Source organism: Castor canadensis, chromosome 10, assembly GCF_047511655.1.
Source record: "Castor canadensis chromosome 10, mCasCan1.hap1v2, whole genome shotgun sequence".
NCBI classification, from domain to species: Eukaryota; Metazoa; Chordata; class Mammalia; order Rodentia; family Castoridae; genus Castor; species Castor canadensis.
Genome location: NC_133395.1, coordinates 122,218,536 through 122,246,290, shown reverse-complemented (window position 1 = coordinate 122,246,290; position 27,755 = coordinate 122,218,536). Strand labels below are relative to the sequence as shown.

At 42.2% G+C, this 27,755-nt stretch overlaps 1 protein-coding gene across 6 annotated transcripts in view; it reads left to right on the top strand.

Annotated features, from left to right (window-relative positions):
* Positions 1-27,755, top strand: part of Prickle2 (prickle planar cell polarity protein 2) — a 321,900-nt gene that overhangs the window by 204,806 nt on the left and 89,339 nt on the right. Inside the window, exon 2 of one of the 6 annotated variants that reach the window (XM_074044139.1) lies at positions 3,979-5,257. The exons of 3 other annotated variants lie outside the window; for them this stretch is intronic. The gene's annotated coding sequence lies outside the window, so the exon portion shown is untranslated. Of the gene's footprint in view, positions 1-3,978; positions 5,262-24,011; positions 24,035-27,755 lie in introns of those variants that run through there. 2 more of the 6 variants (XM_074044140.1, XM_074044141.1) reach the window with 2 other exon arrangements.

Below are 27,755 nucleotides of genomic sequence, written 5' to 3'. Positions count from 1 at the left end.
CCAGTATGACAACTTTTTGTCAACCTCCTCCCCTCCCTCATTTGTTTTACCAGATTTGGAGGCTGAATGTCAGAAAACCACTTCTGAATGGATGATTTTATAAACTACACACACAAACACACACACACACACACACACACACAGAGGGAGAAGGGGAGGGGGAGAGAGGGTGGGAGGAAGGAGGGAGAGAGAGCGAGAGAGAGGAAGACAGAATCCATGTTTTAAAAAGGCCAATGAATCTTATTAAATGAGTGGTTTGAAACCTTGGTGATATCTCTTACCTTAATTAGGGTTTCACAGAAAGTCCTAACCTAAAGTAACCTAGGACACTACTGTCTTTATCTGTCTGGTGTTCTCCAAAAACCAAAACACTGCCATTTGTCTAAGTGATCCTTGCCAGTTCTTATCTTCTCAGTACTCAAAAGCCTTCCTTAGGTCCCAGTGAAATCCTGCTTTAGTTTATCTAAAGTCCCTTCCTTCTTATTTTACACATATGGAAATGGAAATCAAAAATTGTTCACTGCACCCTTCCTCATAAAACCCTTTCTCGGGAGGTCACAGTCCCTGTTGTCACTTACCTTTCTCTTCCGTAAGCTAAGCAGGCAGATTCACTTCACCTTTTGCCATAATCCTCTAACAAGATTCCCACTAACGCTGACTACAACAGAAAGATGATTGTCCAGCATGCATGGAGCTGCCTCTTTGTTATTACCTGCCATTGTCATGCTGGTGCTGCGATGCTGGCTTGTGTCCATGCAGACATACTTTTTAATTCTACATGTATACTCACACTTTTTCCTCATATTAGTGCTTTTCCTTCATAGAAGTTCCTGGGACACCTTCTCTAGCTGCTAAAATTTGACCTTGGCAATGTGAACCATCTTTTTTATTTATAGCTTTTGAATTTTGTGTCATGCTTAGTAAGGCCTTCTCCATAGAAAATTGCTTTCAGATTCCAAAACAGTAAGTTACTTGATTTGAAGGCTGACTCAAATCATACTTTTCTTGGTGTCTTATCAGCTTTGCTGCAGTAAGTTTTGGCTTCCTTGTCTCTCCTATGTACTGTATGCAGTTATGGTCATTAATGTAAGTATCCCACCATCTAGAAAGTTCTAAGGTTCAGCAATTACACCCTTGTATCCCACCCAGGACATGCTCTATTTCACAGGTCTTTATTAAATGCTTGGTAGAATGTCCCCTGTGTGTATTCTGCACATTCTTCCCCACCCTGCATCCATGATGTATGCTATCACAACTGTGGGATTTTCCTCTATTTCTATAAAAACAATGTACATTTTGCCCCTGTTAAGAAGGTTTCTGAAATTTCCAAAGTAATTGTTGCATTACCTTATTGAATACATAACAGCATATTTTCCAAAAAATCCTCCATGAAATGGTGTCCAGATTGAAAATTTGTCACAAGGAATGATGGGTCTGAATCTTTTGTTGTCTTAATAATCTGTGTAAGCATGATTCATAGATACCAGCTTTCTCAGTACCAAGGGCTTTTCTTCCATCCCCCTCAGCACTGCAGATAGATCCTCTAAGGACTCTCAAATGCCCGTGGAAACACACATCACATTCTACTCTAATGGCTACTTAATTGTCTTCCCTTTTCATTACCAAGCTCTTTTAAGGCTGGACCCATATCTGTCTTGGTCACTATACTATCCCCAAGGCTTAACACAGTGACAAACAAATAGAAGGATCCTCATTTAATAGTTACATGAATGTGTAGATAAACTATCTATGCATCCCAGAAATATGCAGGCAGTCATCCCTAACTTAAAATGGAATAACTGAATGATTTTCCAACTTTACAATGGTGTAAAAGTCATATGCATTCAGTAGAAACCATACTTTAAATGTTAGGTTTTGATCTTTTCCCAGGCTGGTGACACGTAGTCCGATACTCTCTTATGATGTTGTGATTGCAAGCCACAGCTGTACACTGTCACAAGAGGAAACAGCTGGTACTTTACAGTATTCCATGTTCATAAGTTGGGCTGCTGGGTGGGTTAGATGTGTCAGATGCATTTACAACTTACGATATTTTCTACTTACACTGGTTTACTAGGTATCACCCCATAGTAAGTTAAGGAGTGTTTGTAGCTGTCCTGTCCTGGTATATAGTTTTAGAGGCGGTCCCTTGTTGCCTCTTGGTTGTTTTACTGCTTTCCCTCCTAGTTTCTTAGCAATCAAAAAGTGCTTGTGTTTTGTCATGCAGAAAATGGCATGTCAGTGGCTCACCCATGGTAGATGAAACCTTGAGTTGTGCCCTGAGAAGGGATGATTTTGTGGTCTTCTCCTTACTCACCTCCTCCCCACCTTTTAAACTTCAGTCAGTTTCCTAAGAAGTGCTAAAATTAATGGTGAAAGTGTCATTACTTCTACCTGTAAGGCAACACATGTTGCATGTGTGCTGTGTGCTATGCCAATTCTAAGTGTTCTATATCAATTCTCATTTGACAGTCCCAGTTCTCCTATGAGGCCAGGTACTGTTATTATTCTGTGTGTCACAACGAGAACTTCAGGTCTCTAATCCTAGAGCCAGCAAGTGTTAGACCCAAGGTTTGACCCCAGACAGTGCCTTCTAGCTCCATGTTCTGTTGTGAACTCTATGAAGTTGGTAGGTCTGTTGTCAAATCTGTTGCAGTTGACAATGAATCTCTTGTCACTTTCTGAGATGATAAGTAGCTCAGGGTAGTGTGCCCATCTTCAGATGAAGAAACTGGGCCATAGAAACTTGAAGTGACTTGTTTATGGACACACTGGGGTAAGATGTCACTGCTTTTATTTTGTCATTGGTGGCTCCAAGCTGTTTTATTTGTTAATTGACTTTTTGAAGGATATTGGGATTGGGGAAGCTATCTGGTTCCCCACATCCTCTGAGTTCTGTGCAGCAGAGGCGTAAGGCAGAGCGTTGCTCATTTTCTTATGTTCCATTTCGCATGATGAAAAGTTATTCCAGGTCCCATGGTTTCACTCTGAAAGGTCTTCTGTGAACCAGAGAGAAGCATTCTGAAAGAAATTATTAAGCATTATTAATACAATTATATGTAACAAAAGACATCATTTCACTTCCCCACATCCAATAAAGAAATTCATTTGAAGCTTCAGGAGCTCCAACTAAAAGGGCAGAACTCATCAGAATGGGTTCTCCAGGCAGGGGAGTGTGGGCGAGGAGCCCTGCTGACTGCTTTGTCCTCAGGGACCTTTTGCGTATGATGGTCTACATCTCTCTCCCAGGCTCCCCAGCCCCTCCCTAACTCTCCACATTCATCCCCCACTTCCTGATCATCAGCTTGCTTCTCACCTGGCCTGGGGGCCTATAGGCAACAGCAGAAAGAACTATTGATTTTAAGCAATAAGAAATGACAATGGAAATAGAGGAAAAAAATCCATGGCCAATCCTGGTAAACTCAACACCTTATTGAGTTTTTCTGTTTTTTTACTTCATTCTAAATTTTGTCAGAAATAGCTGTATTTTTGTTGATTGACATTATGTTATTCGTGACTATAATTTATTCAACATTTGTATTTTCACTTACTGGACTTTGAGTACATAAGCTCAGTGAGCACAAACTGGAGATACCCAGTCCTTAGAACCATGTGTGGCATGGAGCATGTGCTCAGCAAATATTTAGTTTATGAGGGAGTGGTACAGACAAGGTCATGGAAGACCCCACATGTTAAGTTACTGGCATAAGGTCACTTTGCTACCAGGAAGTAAAGCCAAGAATCAAACCCATGGCTTCCCTACTTTCTGGAGTTCTCTCATGCCAGTTCCTTGAATAGGCCCCTTTGTGGTAAAGGAAGATGGAGATTCTAGGCCCAAAGGAATTTAAGGAAGCTCCAGTCTGAGTGTCAGAGATGTGGGTTCTGGCCCATCCTTGTGAAATCCCATTGTGACCTTGGACAAGTCCCTTCTCCACCTAACCTCTGTTTTCTTCTTCTTCTTCTTTTTTTATTTTCCAGTACCTGAACTCGGAGCCTCATGCCTGCTAAGCAGGTGCTCTACCACTTGAGCCATTCCACCAGCCCCTAACCTCTGTTTTCTAATCTGTCAAATGAGGCTAAGGTCCTCAGATGCCCCCAGCCAGTTGACAATTTGTCATCTCCACTGTTCACTTGGAAATGGGGAAGGCTTTGGGGACAGTGTTTCACTAATTTACCCCCAAGCCAATAAAGAAAGCAGCCAGTGTGTCTTATTCCAGGACTCACACAAACTCAAAGATGGCAGACTCCCAGGCCAGCAAACAGCTGATACCCTGAAATGAAAGTTGGAGAGAGAAAAGGAAGAAAAACAAAGTATAGCATTTGAAGGATCAGCATAGCTTTTGATTTTTAAAGAGGGAGAGAGAGAAAAAGAGCGCTCTGATTGCACTGCTGGGTTGTTGCAGGGTTTAATCTGAAACAGACGCTCAGGTTGATAACTCTGTCCAGCTCTGATCTCTGGCACATCAGAGTACTGCTTTTGAAAAGAAAAACAGCCCTGTGTCTTTAAAGCCTCACTTCTTATATATGATCCCCCCCCCCCACCAATTCCTTTGGAGGCTGCATTGCTGGGCCTTTGCATGAGCAAAGGCTTTCTCCCCCCTCTCCCTGGCTTGGGGATTATTGATTTGGAAGGCGAGGCTAATTTACATGTAAATAAATCTCAGCCCTGGGCAGCAGGGCTGGGACAGCCAGATGCCGTGACTGACTTGCTGACATCACGGCCTCATTAGCATGCGGAGGATGCAGACATTGCAACAGCGACTTCTCCAGCACTGCCAGCCGTTCCGCCGACAGTTATTATTTTTTGGCCAAACTGCACATTTCCTGGTTCAGTGGCCTGGGTTTTTTGAGCAGCTCACTGGTCTCCCAGGTCTGGCTCAGAATCAGCTGGTGACACGCAGGCTGAGGTCTGTGACTTCCTTCAGATTGTCGTGAAGACAGGGAGTTCAAATGAAACTGGGATTCTCAGGGAGGCAACCAGAACACTCAGGAGGACCCAAAGGAAGGACAGAAGTCACACTTTTCCCAGCCTGGGAGGATCGCCCACAGGCTGTAGATCAAGCGAATGCAGACCCTCTAAGGCTTGAGCCTACTGCTCATTTAGGAAGGGATCAGATTTGAAGATGCTTGAGCTGCCTGAGGTCCTGCTTGCGTTTTCAGAACCCAGATCCAGGGAGAAAGTGAACCGGGGCAATTGACAAGCCCCAGAGGCTGGGAGAAGCTTCATCTGAGACTGGACCTCTCATCTTCCCTGGAGGTGGGTAAGAAATTTGCTCTTATTCACAAATTAAGCAGCAGTGTATTTTCTTGGCAGGATGGGAAAGTATCTATGTCTTTGCATAGGGGATAAGAGGTATTATCTTCTCCAGGTAGCATTTTTGGTGGTCTGGCACCTTTTACCTTTCTTTGCTTATTAGAAAGTTCAGTCGCAAAGTGATAGGTCATAGATACCGGGTGCCATGAAGACACACTTAAATCTTGATGCTCAAGAAGCAGTATTTCTCTAAAAGTGTTCCTTTCTTAATAATAATAATAAGAGCAGAAAGGGTTAAAAAAACAGACACCTAGTGGTGTTCATGTTCTACTGTCATTTCAGCACATGAGGTCAGAAACATCAGAGGTGCTGAGGCACCAGGATTTAGCTCAGACTTGCAGGTAAAGAAATGGCTCTGGAATTATTAAGGTTTAATTTTAGCCAGTGCTTTCAGATTAGAAATGGTAACAGAGCCTGATTCCGACTACATAGCCTGCTTTATTCAGTTTGTTCCCTCATTTGAGCAGATTGACAGAGAGCATTGATCTTTCTCTTCACTCTTGATTTCCCAAAAACCAATCATAGCACTGCTAATCTTCTATGGAGGTCTTGTGATGAAATATAAATTTTTAATACCATTAGTCTTTGTTATGCCATCTTGGACTATGCTGGGGTCCAACAGGACTTTTATGAACTATAAATAATCCAGACTGGGCAGAATCACACTGGAGCAAGTGATCTGTACCAGATGTGATGCCATCCACCAGTCTTACTGGACTCTGGCATAACTTAGGCACACAGATTGCTTCCCTAGAGTTGTGCTTGCAGTGACTGTGCACAAGAGCACAGGCAGGGAAGGGCTCCAGTGTGCCATAAATGTACAGACACGGGCTGCTATGTATACTGGGCCTGCCTGCAGTGTGTCAGGCTGCGTGACATTTGCTTTGCCTGCCCATCTCTTCCCCAACTCATCTCAGACTTTAAACTGCACGAAGCAGCCTTGCTTCCTTGCTAGAAGCTGCCTTGGCTGCTCTCATCCTGCTCCCCAGAAGGTGACTGACTGCTGATGGCTTTCACAGATGGGTCAAGATGACTGTCCCCAGGGCCTCCAGACAAAGTTACAACTTTGACAGAATTGCCATATTCTGGAAATTTAGATTTTATGCCTCCTGGAGTGCTTATAAAGGTTTTGCCTTTCCATCAAATGCTGTGTCCCCTGGGGAATTTTTTTTTTTTAATGTGAAAATGAAAACACATTGATTCTATTGGGCATCAGAGTCTATAAAGAATCACAGAGCAGAAAGAAATGGTGAAATAGGGGGTTTGGAATGGCTTACTTAGAAAGCTTTACCCATACAGGGAAAAATTAGAAATACAGGAAGTTTAAGTAATAAGACGGGAATGCAGAGGTTGAACCATATGAGATACGGGACCCTGAGAGTTGAAGGGGATCCCTGTCTGTGAAATGGGGAAGCAGTAAGGCCTGCAGGCAGGCTCATAAGTGTAAAGATTTGATGAGATGACATACAAAAAGTCCAGTGTCAGCTACCTAGCAAATGCTCAGCAAATGTTAGCTACTATTATTGTTGTCATTGTCGCTGTTACTTTCTGACATTATCATTATAAGTGTTGTTGCTGAAAACAAAGCCCACCATTGAAAAGGCAGTGTGTTCAAAAGCATTTGCCTGCAGAGAGGTTATGGAAACAGAAAAGATGCTACTCACTGCTGGAGCCAAACCACTCCCACTCGAAAGAACTTTGCACTCTATTGATGGAGTTGACAGAATAAAGTATATTATCCAGAGCTACCGTGTTTTGCAGATGTAAAAGTGACTGGATGGTATAATGAAAATCATTTAGTGCTAGCCTCCTGTCTCGGCAGCTGACAAGTCACATGGAGAAAGCTGCAGGGTCCAAATTGGAATTGATGCTTTTCTGGATTTCTCTTCTGCTCTGTGCATGGGAGAGGCAGTTCTGTTTCTTCTGTCTTTCTTTTCAGCACAGATACTCAGCATTTTCTTCTGCAAGCCTTCCTTTTCCAGCAAGGCCTTTGAATGTGTATTTCACCTGCTATGTGGCTTCTCAGAAGTTCCAGGCTGAATTTATGCCACCACCTGGGTGGCTTCAGCTTCTGGGTTGACTGTTAAGGGAGAGGCATCAGCCTCCCCTGCCTGCCTGTCACCTGTCCCTCTGGCTTTGTTTTGTGTCCTCTGGCATAACACCTCTATGCCAGACTTGTGATCTTCCTTCATGCTAGTAAGCAGGTTTCAAGCACACAATCAGACAGCTGTTTTCCCCTGTCCTCCCAACGTCTTGCTTGTTCAATTTAGGGGAAATGGGTCTTCAATGCAGGGGTCTGCAAGAGAAATTAAAAGTATATTAGGGCTGGGGTGGAGCTTAGTGTAGAGTGCTTGCCTAGCATGTATGAGGCCCTGGGTTCCATCCCCAGCATTGAAAAAGAAAAAAAAAAAAAAAATGAAGGAACCAGAGGCATCTGGCATAAAATTTTTTCTCAAGAAACTCAGTTTGGAGTTAATACTTCCTGTATGCCACTGATCAGTAGTACAGTTGTGTTTTATATGGAGCATAATATTTATAACTTGGTCATTGCCCTCCTCTGTTGCCTCCTGATTGGCATATGTGATCTTGGGAAAGTTGCATAACCTCTCTGAGCTTCAGTTCATCAAATGACAATTGGAAGTAAATTCCCGTGAGTGTATAGCACTGATGCAAAGGTGATGTCTGTCAGTTCCTTGCCCAGGTCCACCACTCACTGACTCTTGGGCTTTATTCCTTTTGGTGCCAAGGACTTTCCTATTTCCTAGTCAATCTTAACCTGTCAATGACAGGGGGCAGTAGTTTTAATGTTCATTTGTAAGAAAAACTGAAGACCAAAGAGGTAAAATAACTCATCGTCAGTGACACAGCTGGTGGAGAGCAGTGCTGCCTCTAGAGCACATTAATTCCAAACTGGAGAACAAGGAGGGCCCTTTGCCACCTACTGAGTGCCCACATTGGGGCAGAATCTCTTTATTTAGAAGCCTTTAAGGCTCGGTCCCTCGGATAGGAATTATACTCCCAGCACTGGGGAGTTCTCCCAGGATTTTGCACTAGGCAAACAGTTTACACATGAGCCTCCAGCCTTTTTTTTTTTTTCCTTATAGTTTATTTTTCAGATAGATTCTTGCTCACTTTGCTTTCCCGAGTAGCTGGAATTATAGGAGTATACCACCATGCCCAGCTAAGACTTTCTTCTGTGCTTGAAGACCCACTAAAGCTTTTCTCTCTTGTCTCCCCTTCTAAGAGATTGTGATCAGGAAACTGCTAAGGACTATGAGTTGTTGCAAACCAACAAGCTGGGGGACTAGGCTTTTCCATATTTTCTGTTTTCGTCATTGATGCTTTTTGATGACACTTGACACTTGTTCTTGTCCCGGTCTGTAAACATTTTGTATAGAGCTGTTGGTTTTTATTCTGTGTGTGTGCATGCACTGTTTGAATCAAGCAGGGGGAAAATCCTTACTAGAGGCTTGATCATTTGAATTTGGGGATGTGGTTTTCTTCTCTTTGGCCTAAATTGTTTGATCAGTTTATTATTTGGAGTCTGAAAACTGAGGGCTTGATTGTACCATTATTTCTCTGGGAATAAGGCAGACGGAGAAAAAAGTAAGGTGACTGGGCTAGAGATGTAGCTCATGGTAGAGTGCTTACTTAGCATGTGTGAGGCCCTGTGTTCAACCCCCAGCACTGTCAAAAAAAAGAAGAAAAAGCAAGAAATAAAAGGAAGGAAGGGAGAAGGAAGAAAGGAAGGAAGAAGGAAAGGAGAAAAAGGGTCAGAAAAAAAGATGGACTGGAGCAGTTGGAAGGGAGGGGAAGGAAGATGGAACAGGGAAACATCTGGGAACGTATCAGAACAATCTCCACTCCACCATGAAAATGCAAAGCCGCAGGTTCCCTTTGGGTAAGTTACAACTCCAACACCAGGGCCTCTGTTCTGCTTGTGCTAAAAACTCTCTCCATCTGTCCCTCAAAGCTCAGAGAGAAAGCATTTGAAATCCGAAAACCTCCTTGTGACTGAACACAGCACGTGCTTTGCACTGAGTATCATGGAGCATTTTAGAAGCACATTAATAAGAGGAACACATTTTCGAGTACACTGTGAGCCTGCCTCTCCTTGTGGGTGTAGGGGGTGAACTTCTAGCATGTGTTTGGCTCTGACATCTGTAAAAATCAAGCTGGCTGAGCAGAAGACTCAAATATGAGAGCTGAGTTGGAAGATGAAGTGTAGCACTCTAGACACACAGAATCCAGAGACTTCACGGTTGGAAGTGGGGTCATAAAGAAAATTAGAGGCAGCCTCATTTGAGAAAGTGTCATCAGAGTCATCTCACTCAAAACGATGGTGTGAACCTATAGGTGTTAGGAATCCTGGTGATTTCTGGTCATCCCTTCTCTAGTATGTGAGCTGTCATGAATAAACCATGCTGGGATTGGGTCGGGGGAAGCCCCTTCTCTCTTAGGATGTGGAATAGAGATGAACTCTTAAGTTAGACCTTAGATAGCCCTGGCACCAGGCCCATCTCAGATGATAGATGGCCAACTTCATTTGCCTCCACTTCTCCCATGCTGGGAGCCCCTCTGACCTCAAGCCCTCCTCCCTTCCTTGGCTTTTTAAAATCAAACCTTATAAATATTACCCAGCTCCATCCAGTGTTAAGAGTAACTAGGACAAAAATTCTTAGCATTTCATTCCAACTGGGCAGGGTGCCATTTTTCCAGCTCTTTTCTTGGCATCCATTCATCTGTTATGAGTCCTTGGAGATACATGTTCATGGAAGTTCCAGGACTCAGCTGAGTAACAGCTCTACTTGCTATTGGTCACAAAGTCAGATTTGGTTGGAGGGTTGCTTTTGTATATATGGATGCATATGTTTCGGTGTCTGTAGGTAGTTTGTATTAATGTTGGTGTGACTGTGTAGAAAAAAATAGTCATCACAGATTGAGCACCCACTCTGTGCTAGCCAATAGGAATTATACTTTACATAACTAGCCTTATTCTTGTAGCAATCATACAGCTAGGAATTGTCATCTCTATTCAACAATGGAGAAAACAAAACTTGTACACATTAAGGAACTTTCTTGAAGCTTTGCAGGTAGTAAAGAAAAAAGCTAAGATTCAAATTCAGCATGATCACAGCCCAAAGCCTGAATAATGCCTTCCATTTTAGGTTTACTTGTACTTTTTATTGTGGTATCCCTTGCGGATGTTTTTTTCTTTACCTCCTAGAGCTTTTCTATGGAGCCCTCATTATTTAGCTGTTGAATTAAAGTCTTTTCGGTTGATCACTTGGGAAAATTGGAAACACCAAGAGAAGATGTTAGGCATGAACGAGAACACAGTGACTTGTTCACCTGCTGCTTTCAATGTGGCTTTTAGGATGAAAATGTGAAGGTGAGAAGCCAGAAGACACAGAGATGAGGGGTAAAACCTGCAAGCCAATGGAAGATGCTGTAGCTGGTCAAGAGGGAACATGGGAAATTCCTCTGGGCTGCACTGATGGCTGTGGACACATCACTTGGAGTCTAGAGGAAGGGGCCAGGCTTGTTGCTCTAGACCCCAGTTGTGTGCGCATCAGGTGCTAGTTAAAACATTTCCGTCTCTGACCTTCACTTCTTTCCTCTCCAACGTGAGTCCTGAGTCAGATGATCTATAAGGTTGCTTCCGGCCCTGACCTTAATGAATGTGAACTTTCAGAGCAAATCTAGACTTGTCAGTGTAGGGCTGTAATTTGCACTATTGGCTGCTCTTGACAGGGAAACTAAAAGGTCAGGTTTTATGCTGGGACCTGGGCTGTCTGTATTGTGAAAAATGTTCTGGAATATGAGAACTGGGAGCCCTCAAGTATGGCTCAGAGCTTCCTAGAAGAATATCTAACCTTTGCATGTGTCACACTAGTGCAGGGGGTTACACAGGGCAGTGCGTAGGGGGGTTGCTCATTCACTCTTAGAAGCTCCATGTGACTGTGCTATAAACATAAGCATTCTACAGAGAACCAGGCCAGTCTTCCCAGATTTACCATACGTGCACCTGGGGGTGTGGCTGAAACACAGAGTCTGCGTTTTGAACAAGCTGCTGCTGCTTCTCTGTCCTCATTGTAATAGGCACAAAGGTCCCATGAGAATGGAAATTTGACTAAATTCAGAAGACCCAAGTTCCCCCAATTATGTCATTCCTTATTTAAATATACCTCAAAGAAATCACATGCCCGCTCTGTGACTCAGTTTCTCCCACTGCAGAGTATTAAAATAAGTAACAGCTAAAATGTAATGATTGCTGACTGTGTGCCAAGGCACTGTGCTCACTATTTTATGTGCTATGTCTTGACGAATCCTCACCTTATGAGGTAAGTTTTGTTATCCTCTCCACCCCCACAATAACTAAGCACAGAGAAGTTGAGTAACTCACATAAGATCACACTGCTAGTAAGTGGCCAAACTGGAATTTGAATTGTTCATACCATCTGGTTGTGGAGACTTCACAACTTGTAGAAACAATAGGTATTAAAGATATTTGGACTTACTGTGTGTATATGTGTGTATGTGTGTTTTAGATGATATAAAACACATATTTTGGGTATCTGAAGTTATATGTTTCCCAGATGAGGTTGTATTGTGTTTAAGTAAAAAATGTTGTTCCAGTTTATATAAAGTCATGTGCTTTGTGAAGTTCTGACAAACACAGATGTTTGCTTGGTTTTCTCGGATAGCTTACTGAAGAGGGCAAAGGGTATTGTAGTTAACCGAGTTTCTGGTTATTTGGAATTAAGCCATTACTCATTTTTAGTCTTAGTTGTGCAAATTTGGACAATATGCCAGATCACTTTTATGCCTTCATAGGAAGAGCAGTGTTCACCCAACTGAGTCTATCTTGTGACTCAGGGTATACCAGCTGCATCAATTATCCTGAAAATGAGTTCCCAGTGAGCCTCATTTGTAGATGGGAGGCAGAGGAGGTGATAGAAAAAGCATCTGAGGTTGATGGGCATAATCTCACTGCACAGCAGGATATAGTCTGGTCAGGTAGCTGATGCTTGCTTCCTTCCCTCGCTCCTCCTCATTATTCTTTCAGAAGCTTCTATATGACTAAGAGAGGAAGTTTTCCTAAGTAGGGGAAACTACTTCCCATTTCAATTTATGACTGACCCTACCATTATGAATGTCCTGAGAACCAGTATATCAATTTTCTTGTCCCTGCATCATCACTCCCCAGTCACCCTTGTCCATGGCAGACCTCACTAACTGACCACACATTCTGTCAAGCCCCAATACAACCTCAGAATCTTGCTCAACACAACTCCAGGCAGTCTAGACTCATGGAGGTAGTTGGTCCAGGAGATTTAGCCTGCCTCCAGGCCATCTCTACTCTAGGAGACTCTTTGGAAGCTGGTTCTCTTTTCTGTGAAGTGAATATGTATCGATTACCTACCAATTGCATAGGTTGCATAGGTGTGCTGTAAAGAAATTCCGTTTTCCATTTACTCTATACTTTATTCTTTTCTTGAATGTAGGTGATCTATAGACTCTTTGAAAATTATAGTTAGTTGAGCTTGTGGCTAATGAAGGTTTTAATTTTTTCTGTTTCTCTCTCTCTCTGTCTCTCTCTCTGTCTCTCTCTCTCTGTCTCTCTCTCTCTCTCTCTCTCTCCCTGCCCCACCCTCTGTTTGCGGTGCTAAGGATGGAAGCCAGCACCTTGCACATGCTAGGTGAGCTCTATACCACTGAGTTACATTTGGTTTCTGTTGTTTTTCATTACCCAGGATGCCAGGTCTCCATCTGGCATTGTGACCCTCCATTCTGCATGATGCCCTCAGAGGAATCCCTCCCTCATCATGAGCTGTGTTCTGTGAGCATCCTCTGGGCAGTACAGCCATTGGTTAGGTGGCCATTCCTGGCTCAGCAGCTAAAGGCCTGTTCCTGCCAGCTCACCCATCAAGGTTCAGGACTGCATTTAAGTCCCTGCCTGAGTCCATTACTTGCTTTCCAGTTCATCATCTCAGAAGGTGCATGAAAGCCTGTCAAGACTAGAAGCTTGTCAGGGATGAACCCCCACCACCGCCCCCGTGTTCCTTATGCAGGTCGAGCCCTTTTGTAACACCTGCCTCATTAGGAAGCAGGGTGGAAATGCAGCATGAACAATTCATGGGCTCTTTCTCTCTCCACACCAGAAGCTTCCATCCCTGCTAGAATGGCTTCTGAAAGGTGAATAGGTAAAAAGCAACCTAATCCCTGGTCTAGACTGAGCAGAAAGCTCATACCTGTCTTCCTTCCACTTTGTCAATTTGACTGCCTAACTGGTTCCCTAAACACCATGTGTCTTCCCCTTGTGATCCTTTAAAATGGCCTTGAAATCATTTTAAATCCTGCACTGCTGAATTGCTAGGATGTAGCATCCCAAATGGTAACTATGATATCATGCGCTATTTTGAATTTTTGAAAGAACACTGCAGAGTGAGAAATAGCACTTGAGCATCTGCAAGGTGCAAGGCATTCCCTTGAGCCCTGTGGGTAGTTTAAAATATTACAGAGGATCTTTTATACTTACCCAGTTCTACAAACCAGATCTTTTTAGCTTGGAATCCATGATTGCCAAAGGACTCCAGGATTGATGGACTTTCTAAAATTCAATACAGACTCCTCTCGGTGAATGTGTATATGTTCAATTTTTAATGGTGAGAATCCCAGCTTTCATCACATTCCTGAGGGCATCGAGTCACCCAGAAAGTTAAGAAGTATTAGGTTGGATGGTGTATTGTTATAAACTCATCCAGAGAAACTTTCCATAGGTTAATGTAGGACTAGAAAAAAAAATTCTTCTGCCCTGTGAAAATACAACATGTTTCTGTGTGACTCCCCAGGAGCTCATGGTAAGCTCTGTGGAGCTGGAGGAAAATGACCTGATTTTCTTGTGTTTTATAGATAGGTAAATTGAGGAGTGTGGTCTCGGAAGTCAAGGTTATTGGAGTTTTTGTCTCTTTCATCTCATAGATACTTTTTATTGGCCATTTAACAGTTAAACAATTTTTTGAACATTTACTTTGGACTTGGCCAGTGTTTTTCAGTCTTTCTGTTCTCAAGGCGTTCTTTTAAATACTGAGCATTTTACAGTACGGTGACAGAAGTGAGTCACATTAAAGTCTCAGTAGTAGTAATCCTCCTCTACCCTAGCCTTCCTCTTTGGCCTACTTCATTAATTGAGGACAAAGGCAATTTTCTTTGGTGTGGTCTCGGTGATATGCTGTTTCTCATGTTCTTGAGTCACACACTACATTTTTGGCCTCATTGTAACAATATGCACTTTCGGTTATTGTAAAATATAAATATAAAATAAAATTCATATGCCAATCATGTCTGGTTTGCATGCCCTTAAAGGGTGTGTGGCCCAATTGAGAACTACCAAGCTAGATTTTGGACTAAGTCTTAGATATTCAAATGTTTTGGGAGCTACTTATTGAATACTTATTGTTCTAGGTACAAGATAAGAGCTTTGACTTAAGGAAATTTGTATTCTAGTGGGGAAACCATAGAAAAGAAACACCAACAAATAAAATAATTTCTGGTAGTGACAACTGTTAAGAAAAAAAACATTAAAAAATAATAGAATGGAAAACAAATGAGAAGAGGTAATGAGCTACTTTACATATATATATACACACATATGTACACATCTATATATATATCTTGAGAGAATGAGGCACCATGCCTTTGACTGATGACATGCAAAGAAGATGAAGGGACAAATAAATCCCACTGTGCTTGAAGCATTAGACAAGATGGGGAGTGAACAAAGTGAAATCGGAGAGCAGGAAATGGATTTCAGTCTTGTGGGCCGTGGTTGAGGACCTGCCCTTCATCCTCATTGCAGTGGGAAGCCCATGAAGCATTGCAAACAGAGTTCAGCACTATCACCATTGTTTTAAAAACAGACACTGATGGAATTAAACTCTAACAGGGCAGGCGTGAAAGGTGAGAAGCAGGCTGTTGAAGTAGCCCAGGCAGAAGGTCATGGTCTGCAATAGTCAAGAGAGGGAAGGGCAGAGACAATGGTTATATGACTGAGACTCATCCCTGGCACCCAGGGAGTCCACAATCTGGGTCATTTGTCATTTTAGCTATGCCAAAAGTGTGTGGACTTTGCCACACCTAACAGTATTAGGAGAAGGGGGCAGAAAAACGGCATACATCCTTCAACCAGCACCTTGTCAAATCTGAATATAACAAAATTTTTCATGTTTTCCAAACCTTACTGCCATAGACCATGTGAGTTCAATTCATAGAGGGCTTCTTTCCAATAAAACATGAAACCAGGAAATGTTAGTTTCTTTCTGTGTGCTTCCCTCCTTCCTTTCCCTGCTGCAGAAGAAGGAAACGAGCTCTGGCTGAGAACAAAACCACAAAAACCATTCCATATACCCAGCTTGAACAGCATCTTGCCTCTTTTGCCTTAGCCTTCCTATGGGAAACCCTGAGAGTTTTGTATGGTTTTGCTTTTTTGCACTTGGTCTTGACTAAAGCCAGATCTCCCCTAAAAAAAAAAATCAAGTCTTCCTCTGTCATGTCTAAGTCAATCTGAATGAAGGGCTTTCTGTCCAGCCTTGGTGTTTGGTAAACAACCAATTTCTTGATGCTCTTATTTCGCAAGCCCACTGGGGTCGTCTTGAGCCTTTGGCCTCATTCACTGAGGATCATGGATTTCTGGGAAGTTTTTGCCTTGAGCCCTTCAGCACGGATGTTAAAGGACCCCTGTCAAGTTTCGAAGGGTGTTACTGTTGCCAGAATCCCCACAACCCAAGCCCCTGAGGGATGCCGCTGCCAGCTGGCCCCTATCCACACCAGAGATGGCTGGCTTTCTGTGGTTCTCTGTGTACGGAGCTGGCCAAGTTCCCCTGGATGAAAGGCGGCCTAATATAAACTGAAAATGTTATTAATAAGCAGCCACTTAAGAATTTCCTATGACTTGCCAGTGATTTTGGGGGCCTCTATGTGAACAGGGAGAAAAGTATAACTTGTTTTACATGGATTAAGGGACCCATGCATCTGCAGGGGCCTCACAAAGGCCTTGAGGTCTTGGGTGAAGGCCTTTGGGTAAGTTCCAGAGACTTTCTGAGTCTTGGTTGTGCCATCTGTAAAGTGTAAAGTGACGATAATAATTCCTAACCCATAGTGTGGTTTGAGGATTAAATAAGAACTGCATGGGAAGTACTTAGTAGAGTCCAATGCTTGCTTAGAAAATGTTGTCTAAAAAAGAGAATTTGGAGAGATCATACCTCAGAAATGAAACCAAAATGACCTTGCTTCCTCTGGCTCAGAGGAAAAAGAGATGTGGGGTTCCAGACACCTCCAAAGCTGAAGATTAGTAACCCCTGCACTTGGCTTCTTTGAGTCTTACTGTTCTCATCTGTAAACAGCTCTGCCCTTCTGGCTGACCTTGGAGAGATTACTGGTAATTCACAAGACTTACCTAAATTGGAAGCACTTAAAAGATCATTAATATCTAACCTGTCTTATCATACATTGGTACAAAAAGAAGGTCATTTGTGTGTCCTTGAAGAGTCAAAATCATGATAAAGGATAAATAATCCCTTGAGAAGGATAATGATTAAATTACCTTGCTCAGTCCAGCACACTTAGGTATACAACTAAGTATTTAATAAAAACTTATAGAAATGAATTGTTCAGCACTTTGTTTTCCATTCTAACTGCAACGCATTAGTAGAATCTAAATTGGCTTTTAGAGAACCAGAACCTTGGTTACTTTTGTTTGTTTGTTTTCCTCTGTTTCCCCAGATATTACACAGGGCCCTGTACACTAGCACATCGTCAGGTTTTTCCTGTAGTAAATACGCCAAAGCATGTCATGTGTATTATTTCATCCTAATGGCTACTCAGTGAAGTGGCAGAATTAGGATTGATCTCCAGTTATGTGAGTCTAGCATCTAAGATCTTAAAACCTACTTTAAGTACTTAGGGGAGACTTAATACCTCAGATATTGTCTGTATGAATTTAGCCAACCTCTTCCACAAAGAAGGCAGATGCTTAAGCAAGTACTTCATCAGATGGTGTAGAAGAGAAAGGCAAAGAAACGTTTTCTAGAACCCTTTCATTCTTGCCTTGAAATTTAAAGGTGAGGAGTATTGGAATTCAGTTGAAGTCATTTCCTTGGAAACTGTCCCCATGAACGACTCATCTGGAAAGGAAGGGATCTTGGAACTTGTTCTGCTAAACATCCAATGAAGCAAGAAACGTATATGCCATAAAATCTCAGTTAGCATGTGGACAAAGTGAGGAGGCATTTATCCACAAAGACTAACCTGTGCTATGTCCCTTGGTTTATTCTTAGCAGAGCAGTGGATCTGACAGCTAAGGAAATCAGAGCTTCTCTGGATACCTACAGCCTTGCACAGGGATGCAGTGATGCAGGTAGCAGTGTTGCCATGGAGACACCATCCGTGGCCAAGCTCTTCTCCTTTGAGGGCTCACTCTGTCTACTCATCCCGATGCAGAATTAACTATCTGTGTGCATGGTGGGCAGACTCCTTACTGGCTTGTGGATGCTTTTACAATAAAGCCAAAACTCCTAATGGTTCACCAGCTGCCATCTTGTCACCATATGATACTGATTTCTCTCAGTATCTTGATGGTACCATGTTCTCTTCCACCTCCACACCTTTATTCACCTGTCAGGATCACTTCTTCCTTTTCTTTTTGCCAGGAAACCTCCTACTCAGAGCCTTCAGGTGGAGCATCTTCAAAAGGGCCCCCTTTTTAACCAGCACCCCGAGAAGCACAATGCCTGGCACATTAGTAATAACTGAAGAGCAGTTGGACCACTCTTTGTTTTGTTTGCTTTAAAACTCTTTGCTTTGAAAAATTGCATTATTATGAGAATAGTATAGTGAACGCTCATATACCCTTCTAGAATTTTCTGTTAACATTTTACCATAGCTATGCTGCACACTCTGTCTCCCCCTCTTTACTTCTTCCTTTGTTTCTTTCCTTTCTTTCTTTCTCCTTCATTTTTTTCATTCTCCTCTTCCCTCTCTCCTCTTTCCTTCCCACACATGCACATATCTTATTATTATTTTTTTGATGAACCATCTGAAAACAAATTGCAAACAGCATCCTTTAAGTGTCTCCTCAGAAAAAGGACATTCTCTTAATCTCTACAGTACCATCACTTTGAAATTTATGGCCTGGCTCCTTGTGGTCATTTCTTTGTGTCCTAGTCAGACAGAGACTCCTTACTGATTATTTCATTTGCTTTAATGCCTTGCAATACCTACCACAATCCACATTCCAAAGTATAGATGTTCAGTGGTTATTGTTTAACAAATGAAGCTGCCTTGCCACAATCATTTTGTCATTGTCCCTGCCACTCCAATGTATTCTGACCCCTGGTTCTGACTGCAGTAGGAGCTTCTCCTTTCTGACTGAGCCTGCTTATCTTAACCTGAATTTGGGATCGATCAAAGGACCCAGATGTAGTCTTCAGCCAGTGACTACTGGGAATTGGTAAATAAGTACCTTGGCCTGGTGAGTCTCAAGTGATCTTATCTGAGGAATAGTCTGGACGTTTTACGAGGTCCTCCACTAAAATGAGCCTTGGTTGCCCAATGTGGCAATCTGTTCAATAGTTCATCGTCTGCTGGCATCTGCCCTTTCCCACTTCCTCAACCCACTACCGAGTTTCCTTGGAATCACCTCCCACATGCCCTCAGACACATTCTGATGGTCTGATTCTGGGAAACCTGATCTAAGATTTTGTTCCCCAATTACTGAGAAATCGTCCCTGCAAATCTAGGTTTAGTAGAAGATCTTTAAGTGTGTGTTTCTGAATAGAGTCGTCCAGGAGGTTTATTTTGAAAGGGGAATGTTTTCCGTGGCTCCAAAATTATAAGGTAAATTAAATTAGCCTGCAGCAGGGCTCTGTGTGTATTTCATCACTGAAATAGGAATCATCACATTGAGAAGAGGAGACAACTGCCAATGAGAACTCCCCTGTGCCACCTTCCGCCACCCTGGGAGAAAGGAGCACCTCTGTGCAGATGGCCAGAGCTGTGAGCTGCTGGAGCCAGGCAGAAGGGAGGGAGTGGGACAGGACCAGGCAGCAGGGTTCTGGCACTCAGCTCACACCAGCCTCCTACCCAGCTGGCTCTGTCACGGTCTCCTCCCTTTAGCTCTGTGTTTATTAGGAAACCTTTTTTCCTTTCTCATAGAGATAGAAATCTCACTTCCAGACATGGCAAGTGTCAAGGTTCATGCCTGGGTCCCTCATTCAGACTGAGCGTTTGCCAAAAAAAAAGCAGATAAACAAAGTATTGTGACTTGGGGGGAAGGAGTGAAGGGGCCAGGAAGACTGCAAATAACAGGATGTGCTGACGTCTGGGTATTAGGACAGAGACACACAGGAATTCCAAGGAGAAGTACATCAGGAAGAAAGGAAGAACTTTCCGATACCCACAAAGACCACCATCCCCTAAATTTCACATCTACGCTTAGGTTTTGGGAAAAGCAGTGACTCAGCCAGTTTGGCCACTGCCATCAGTGCATCTGGTGCTGCAGAAGAAGGGAGGCCACAGCGCCTCCTGAGAACCACTTGGAGCCCCTCCCCACTTTGGGGTCCCCAGGCACGCTTTCCCTCTGCTTGGAAAATGCTCTTTCTGTGATTCTCCTAACTGCCTGGTGGTCCACTTCTAAGTACAACTCCAATGTCAGTTCTGTGGGGAGGACTGTCTGCTTCCATCTTTCGTCCTTCTCTTTCTGCTGTAGCACTTACTACAAGTTATAAAAGTCAAGTTCACCTCTTTGTTTACTTGACCACTATCCTCTTCACTTCCATGAGAGCAGGGACATTGTGTAGCTTAATTATTGTTATGCCCAGCCTCTTAGCATAGTCTCTAGCACACAGCAGATGCACTCTCCATGTTGTGTAGGTGGGTGGGTAGATGGAGAAATATAGATGGGTGGGTGGGTGGAGGGATGGATGGAAGGAGGGAGGAAGATCTAAAACAAGATGGTGAAAAGCACTGGTCCTGGAGTTGGAGGGCACACATTCTAATCTATGTAACTTCATTGAGCCACTGAGTTGGGGCCTAAATTTTTCCATCTGTGAAATGGGTAAAGTGCCAGCTCTGCAAGACTGCAAAGAGTGACTAAATGACATGAACTATGAATCCTCCACATATGTAAGCAATTGTATTAATGGTAAAGTAAGGCTGCTACATTCACCCCTCTCCTGCTCTCCTCCAGGATGAAGGCAGGGCCCAGAAGTCAGACCCACCCTAGTAAACCCTTCATCCTTTGGACCTGACCTTTACCTCTTAGTCAGGCCAGTCTCCTTAGAGCCTTTGTTTCCCTTCCTCCTTTCTAACATTCTTATCCTCCACTTGGGTTTTGGGAAGTACACATAGGGTAGGAGCAGAAGCCCTGTGTGGGAGTCATATAGTGATGTGACCCAAGCAGGCTCTAGGAGGACAGTGTCCTTTGTGAAAGCTCAATTTTCACAACTCTGTCTTACTTATGGTAGTATTATCTTTGCAGTGTTTTAGGGTCAGCAGACCTTGCTTCTAGCTCTTACTGACTAAAAAAAAGTTTGGCCTAGTGCATTGGTGCAAGTGAAAAGTTAATTGCTTTCATTGGAAACTCAGGCAAAAAAAAATGTTGAGCCACAAGGCAGACTGAGAAAGTCAGACTCCTTCCCAGCTCCTCCTGAGTCAGCCTTTCCCAAGGCAGATCCATTAGGTGGTTTGAAGTGGTATAAGTTATCACCACATTGGCAAGTATGTGACTGATATACAAAGACATAACTCAGAGCCAAGTCTTAGTGGTTTTAAATTATCCATGCCCCATCTCTCTCCACTTGCACAGAAAATTGAAAGTTGATAGCTATTGAAATCTGGTTTTCAGATGGTTGTTATCTGACGGGCCTTTTAACTCTGTGATACCCATAGAGATAATTGTAATTCCCACGTTGGTGGTATCTTCCACACTACGTAAGTAAATTCTTGGTCCTGCTACAGGGTGTTAGATCAGAAGAAACCCACTTATCTGGACTGAATAATGCACATTTATTTGCTGAGAGTGTTGTGTGTGTATGTGTGGGTGGCTCTGGCTCATGTCTTGTCATTCCAGGCCAGAGTTTGTCCCCTGGCTCTCACTGATAGGGAACATGCAGAATGAAGTCTGATCTCTAATTTCTTAGCACTAAGGGAAAAATTAGGCCAGCAGCTGTTTCTGTTTTAACAGTGATTATCTTTGGGATTGTGAGTGTTTTGAAATTTTTCTCCTTCTTGCTTATCTGTAATTCCTGATTTCTTTCTACATTAATTGTATGTTGCTTTCCCTTTTTTTTTTTTAGAGAAAGAAGCAGTAACTTTAAATTATGATAACTATAATAAGGAAGAAATAAGAAACATTTTTCCTCTTTCCTCTCTACTATTATAAATAAAAAGAGTTACCCTTTTGCTTTTGGTAAGCTAGAGCCATGGGAGAATTTGAATACCCAGGACTCATTTGTTATTTAGGAAAAAGCTATGGAGGTCTTTGCATTTATGGTAGCCTTTTGTCTTGAACAAAAGTTTATTTTCCCACAGCTGACCTTAGCTGCTCTGGGCATTGCTGTGTTGAGTCCAGCAATGTGCATTCCTCTTTAATCACTGGTTTGTGCTGGGGCTCAGCTATCTACTAGAAGGACTCTGTGCATGAATGCAACCTGAACCTGATCTGGCCATGGACTTGGGACAGGGGAGGTAGGAGGCAGGAGGCCAGATGGCAGGGCAGCAATGAGAAACATTGTTCTTGTCTTGTCTCTCACCAGTACCTTTCTATACACAAGGAACCAGCTGAGTGGCAGGTGGACTGAGTGATGCAGGATCTTCAGACATGGCAGTTTACTGGGATCAGCATAATCCCCTGGAACGGTTTGAACGTGTGCATTGAGCCGAGTTGATTGGACCATCAGGTCTGTTGGTAGACCCATCAGTTTTCAGGCCGTAGTCTGAGATGCTCCTTCCTAAACAAGAGGCTAGCTACAGAAGGGCTTGCCTCAACTGTGCTCAGCGGAGTGACTGTATGGCGATCACCTGGCATACTGCTGAAAAGGCCCAGCTGTGTGCCCTAACCTAGACCTCTGTAATCCATCACTGGGGCATGGCTTCTACTCCCCAAGCCTTTCCATGCAGTGTCTTGGCAATCAGTTATACAATTTCCTATAATCAGAATCATTTTCTATGTGCAGAGTTTCATGATTAGGAGTTATCTCTTAGAAGCTACCAACAGCTGCTATTCTTTTTTCCTTCTTTCCATTTACCAAATTATCAAGCACTTGTTTATATTTGGTACATCTTAGAAATGAGTTAGAGTAGTCCAGGGAGTATGGTGGTCTTCAGACTTGTATCCTTGGAACCCTAGGATTTGAGGAGAATGAACCCGTGTCTGAAGTTTGGGGAGAAGGTTGAACTTAAAGAAGTTGAAATTGTGGTCTTTCTCTTTAGCATCAACTTGGCTAGCTCTAGTTTAAATATTGAGCTTCTTCATTTAGTTCTTGTACAAAAAAAATCTTTTCTCATTAAAATAGGGGTTGCATAAAGAAGAGAGAGAAGAAAAGGAAAAAGAAAAAAGAACTTAATGATGTTTACAATCCCATCCAAGCCTTAATTTCTACAGTTTATGACTTTCAATTATCAGAAATCATGTTATAAAGGAAAACTGATCTCTTGGCTTTCATCTTACCAGTTCTCACACAAAACAAGACCTCATGGTTCAGAGTTCAGTATTATAAATAACCTGTCACCTTCTCAAGGATGAGTATTGCCATCCCACCCCCAACCTACTTTTATGAACCCTTCTACATCACAGCAGGACACTTAATTGGTATAAAATCCTTCTCCAAATGGTGTGGTCACTATGTGGATGACCTAGCAGCACTAAGCCAGGTAAACAAATGACCTCCACCTGCCAATATTATGTAGCTCAGTTGTGGCTTCAAAGCCATGGGAACAAATTAATAGCTGAAACTTGGGGTGAGGTATCTGCAGAGGTTGTTTGGGATAAAGGTCGGGAAGGAAAGAGAAAGTAGCAGCTTCCCTCTCTGAATCATGGCTTATTCTTTGGAAACCTGTCATTCACAAACCCAATTATGTGCAAGTAGAATGTCAGCTCTGACAGAATGAAACCAATGCACTCTTTATGTGTGTGTGTTTTTAATGAAGTCCTGCTTTACAAGCAGGTTCTATTTTCATAAATTCCTGTTTTTTAAACAGGCCAAATCATGTATTTCCCTACACACTCCTGAATAAGCTTCACCTAGGTGAAGAGCTTTCATCAGTGTTGAAAGAGCTGTTTGGTGCCACTGTGTGCATTTTACCAATGGGAAAAGACAGAGATGGAAAATGCAGAAAAAATCCCCTTGGCTCTACTTCTGACCCTATGTGCCTTTCAGAGCGTCTGAGCCTTGGGTTCCCAATTTGTAAATGGAGGTTATTGAATCAACCTTTCCAAAGGCTGTCATGGAGTCAGTCAGAGGTTGAAAATTCTTTGCAAATAAAAATGCCTTGCCTTGGGAGTTCCGGTTAATTATAAATAAGGAGAAAAAGGCAGGCAGCTAGCAGGGAAGATAGATAAGGCCCTTGTGGTTTTGATTTGCTGCTTTTGTTTTCTTTCCTTTTTTCTCCTTGATTTTGCTTTTCCTGGGAACTAAAGGGACAGACCACGGGTGGAATCAGGTATGTTTTCTCTAAGCAATGTTTTCTTTCATTGAGAGCCTACTTTGACTCACTATTTAGGATTTCCTTTGAACAAGTTGCTTAACTACTTTGAGCCTTTCCTTCTGAAAAGTGGAGATGATACTCCTTTCTTGGAGGACTGATGGGTGAGTCTGGGTCATGTGTGTAAAGCAAAAAGGAAGCCAAATGCTGTGCGTACAGCTCAGAGTATTCCCCTGTCCTTTCCAGATCCCCTAAACCCACCCCAAGCAGCATCACTTTCTTATTTCTCATAGCACTTGCCACCTTTAATATACTATTGTGTGTTTCTCACTCTGAGAACAGAGTGCCATGAGGCAAGGATCCTTGTTCTAGTTTGGTACCCCAAGTTCTCAGAGCTGTCCCAGCACTGGTAGATGTTTGCTGATTATTTGATCAATAACCAAATAGAGCCCTGAGCCCGCTCCTCATCTCCTCATTGAGAGTCCTTGTGGGTTTATATGGTTCAGTACCTCTGTCTTTTGCTTTCTTCTTGATTTTTTTTTCCTTCTCCCAGAGTTTCTATTCATTAGATCACGGCCATCCAGGATTAAATATTCTGTTCTCTCTGCATTGCTGAATAAATGAGTTCATTGAGAGGCATTCCAGGGACTGAATTTGATTTAAAAAAAAATTTTACATTTTGCTTTTAAAGTATGGTTTTCTAGTACAAATGAATTAGTCACCAAAGAACTTATTAAATTTGCTTAAACACACTGAAACTTCTTTTGCACCTAAAGTCATAAACTGGCATTAAAAAAATTTCTGGAGGAAAAAAATTCTGACTGCTTCCCAACAACCTTGACCTCTTAACAGTAACTGATTAATTAAAAAGATACTGTTCAAATGAGCTCTGACTACTTTTTAAAAACCACCATCCAGGGTTTGGATAGAACTTTGAGCTCAGAGATGCTAACCAGACCTGAGGCGTGCATTCTGTCTGTGATGAAAAGCAGGAAGTGGGAGATTCTGTTGGGCCTAACTTAGCTGAGCAAAACTAATTCTGCTTCTTCAAGTCCATTTTTGTGTCAAAATTCAGGAATAAGACGTCATAAAATAAGGACCAAAAACAACTGGTCGTCTCAACATATACAGAAAACACATCTGACAAAATCTAACTCTCTTTTTTTTTTGATGGGACTGGGGTTTGAACTCAGGGCTTCTTGCATGCAAAGCAAACACTCTACCACTTAAGCCACACCTCCAGTCTAACACTTTTTTCTTGGTAACACTCAGCAAACTAGCAAGCAAAGGACCTTCCTTGTGCTGATGAAAGACATCTACAAAACAAACAAAAACCTCCAAAGCTAACATAAGACTCATAGTAAAAGATAGTGTCCACTCTGTATTTCTACTGAAATTGTATAGCTGGTTCTAGCTAGGGTAATGAGACAAGACAAAGAAATAAAAGATGCCAGAATGGAAAGGAAGATGACAACTATCTCTTTTCACACATGACATGACTTTGTACGTACAAAATCCTAAAGAACATACACTGTTAGAACTAGTTATCATACAAAATCCTAAAGAACATAACACTGTTAGAACTAGTCATCAGGATTGTATGAGACAACAGTGTTTTAAAAAATCCTATCTGGTTCTAGGTAGCAATTCCAATAAAATATCATCAAAAAGAGTTTAAAAACATAGGAATAAACTTAAAAAAAGTGCAAGACTTGTGCCTAAAACCCACAAAATATCATGGGAGGAAATTAAATGGAGAAATATCCTGTGTTCATAGTTTGGAAGATTTAATATTGTTAAGATGGCAGTAATCCCCAAATTGATCTCAAGATTCAATGCAGTCCCCATCAAATTCCCAGCTGACATTTCTGCAGAAGTTGGCAAACTAACCCTAAAATTCATATTTTATAAATGCCAGTGCAAGTGACCCAGTGGAGCCAGAACAACTTTTTAAAAGCAGAACAAAATTGTAGGACTCCTATTTAAAGATTTCAAACCTTGCTACAAAACTGCAGTAATCAAGACAGTGTGGAACCCATGTGGCATGGGACATAGAAATCAATGGAACCGAATTAATAGTCTAGAAATAACCCCTTGCACTAAGGCCAATTGATTCTTGACACAGGTACCAAGAGAGTTCACAGGAGAAAGACTGGTGCTAAGGCAACTGGACAGCCACATGAGAATGAAGTTAGATCCTCCCTCATACCACATGAAAAATTAACTCAAAATGGATCTTGACCTAAATGGAAGAGCTAAAAGTGTAACGTTTTTAGATTAGAGTTAAGTCTTTATAACCATGGGTTAAAGAGTTGTTCCTGAGATATGCTATCAAAAGTTCAAGCAACAAGAGAAAAAAATGAACTGGATTTCATTGAAATTAAAGACTTTTGTGCCTTAACAACCAGCATTCAGAAAGTAAAAGAGAACCCACAGAATGGGAGGGAAATTTTTTCAAATCCCATTTCTGATAAAGGGCTTCTATCCAGAAAATATACAATACAGTTTAACAACATAAAGCCCAATAATCCAATGAAAAAATAAAGATTTGAATAGACATTTTTCTGAAGAAGATATGTAATAAGCACATGGAAAAGTGCTCAACTTCATAGCCAGGCACCAGTGGCTCACGCCTGTAACCCTAGCTACTCAGGAGGCAGAGATCAGGAGGACTGTGGTTCAAAGCCAGCCCATGCAAATAGTTTGAGAGAGCCTATCTCAAAAATACCAGTGCAAAAAAGAACTGGTGGAGTGGCTCAAGTGGAAGAGTGCCTGCCTAGCAAGCATAAGGCCCTGAGTTCAACCCCAGTACCAACAAAAAAAAGAAAGATGATCTTCAACTTCAAATACATTAGAGAAATGCAAATCAAAACCACAGTTAGATACCTCTTCACACCCATTCACTACAGCCAAAAAGACAGACAAAACAAGTGTAGCAAGGATGTAGAGAAAATGGAACGCTCATTGGTTGATGGTCATAGTGTACAGTGTTTTAACAGTTTCTTTGGATTATTGTTTGGCAGTCCCTTAAAATAGTAAACAGAGTTGCCATACCATATGGCCCAGCAATATACCCATTCCTGGATATATACCCAAGAGAAATAAAAATATATCCACACAAAAACTTGTACTTCAATATTCAGAGCAGAATAATTCACAAAAGTGGAGAATCCAGATGTTCACTAACTGATGAATATAAAAATGTGGTGTACCCATATAATGGAATGTTACAAGGGAATGAAAGACTGATACATGCTAACCATGGATTAACTTTGATCTCATTATATGTGGAAGTAGCCAGCTTCGAGAGAATACTTATCGAAAAGTTCCGTGCCCCAAATATGCGAAACAATAGAAGCAAAGAGAAGGTCATTGGTTGTCAGGGTATGGAAGTAGGGATGGAATGTTACCGTTAATACTCATATAGTTTTTACAGGGAGGTGTCTAATATTAGAGACAGTGATTGTGCAACTCTGAAAATATTAAGACCTAGTGATCTGTACACTTTAAAAGGGTTGTTTTGTGGGGGCGGGGGGCGGGCAATACTGGAGTTTGAAATCAGGGTCTCATGCTTGTTAAGCAAGTGCTGTACCCTTCAGCCACATCTCCAGTCCTTTTTTGCTTTAGTTATTTTTTTCAGGTAGGGTCTTGAGTTTTTGCCCAGGACTGGCCTCAGACTGCAATCCTCCTACCTGTGGCCTCCTTTGGGATAACAGGAACGTGTCACCATGCCAGTTTA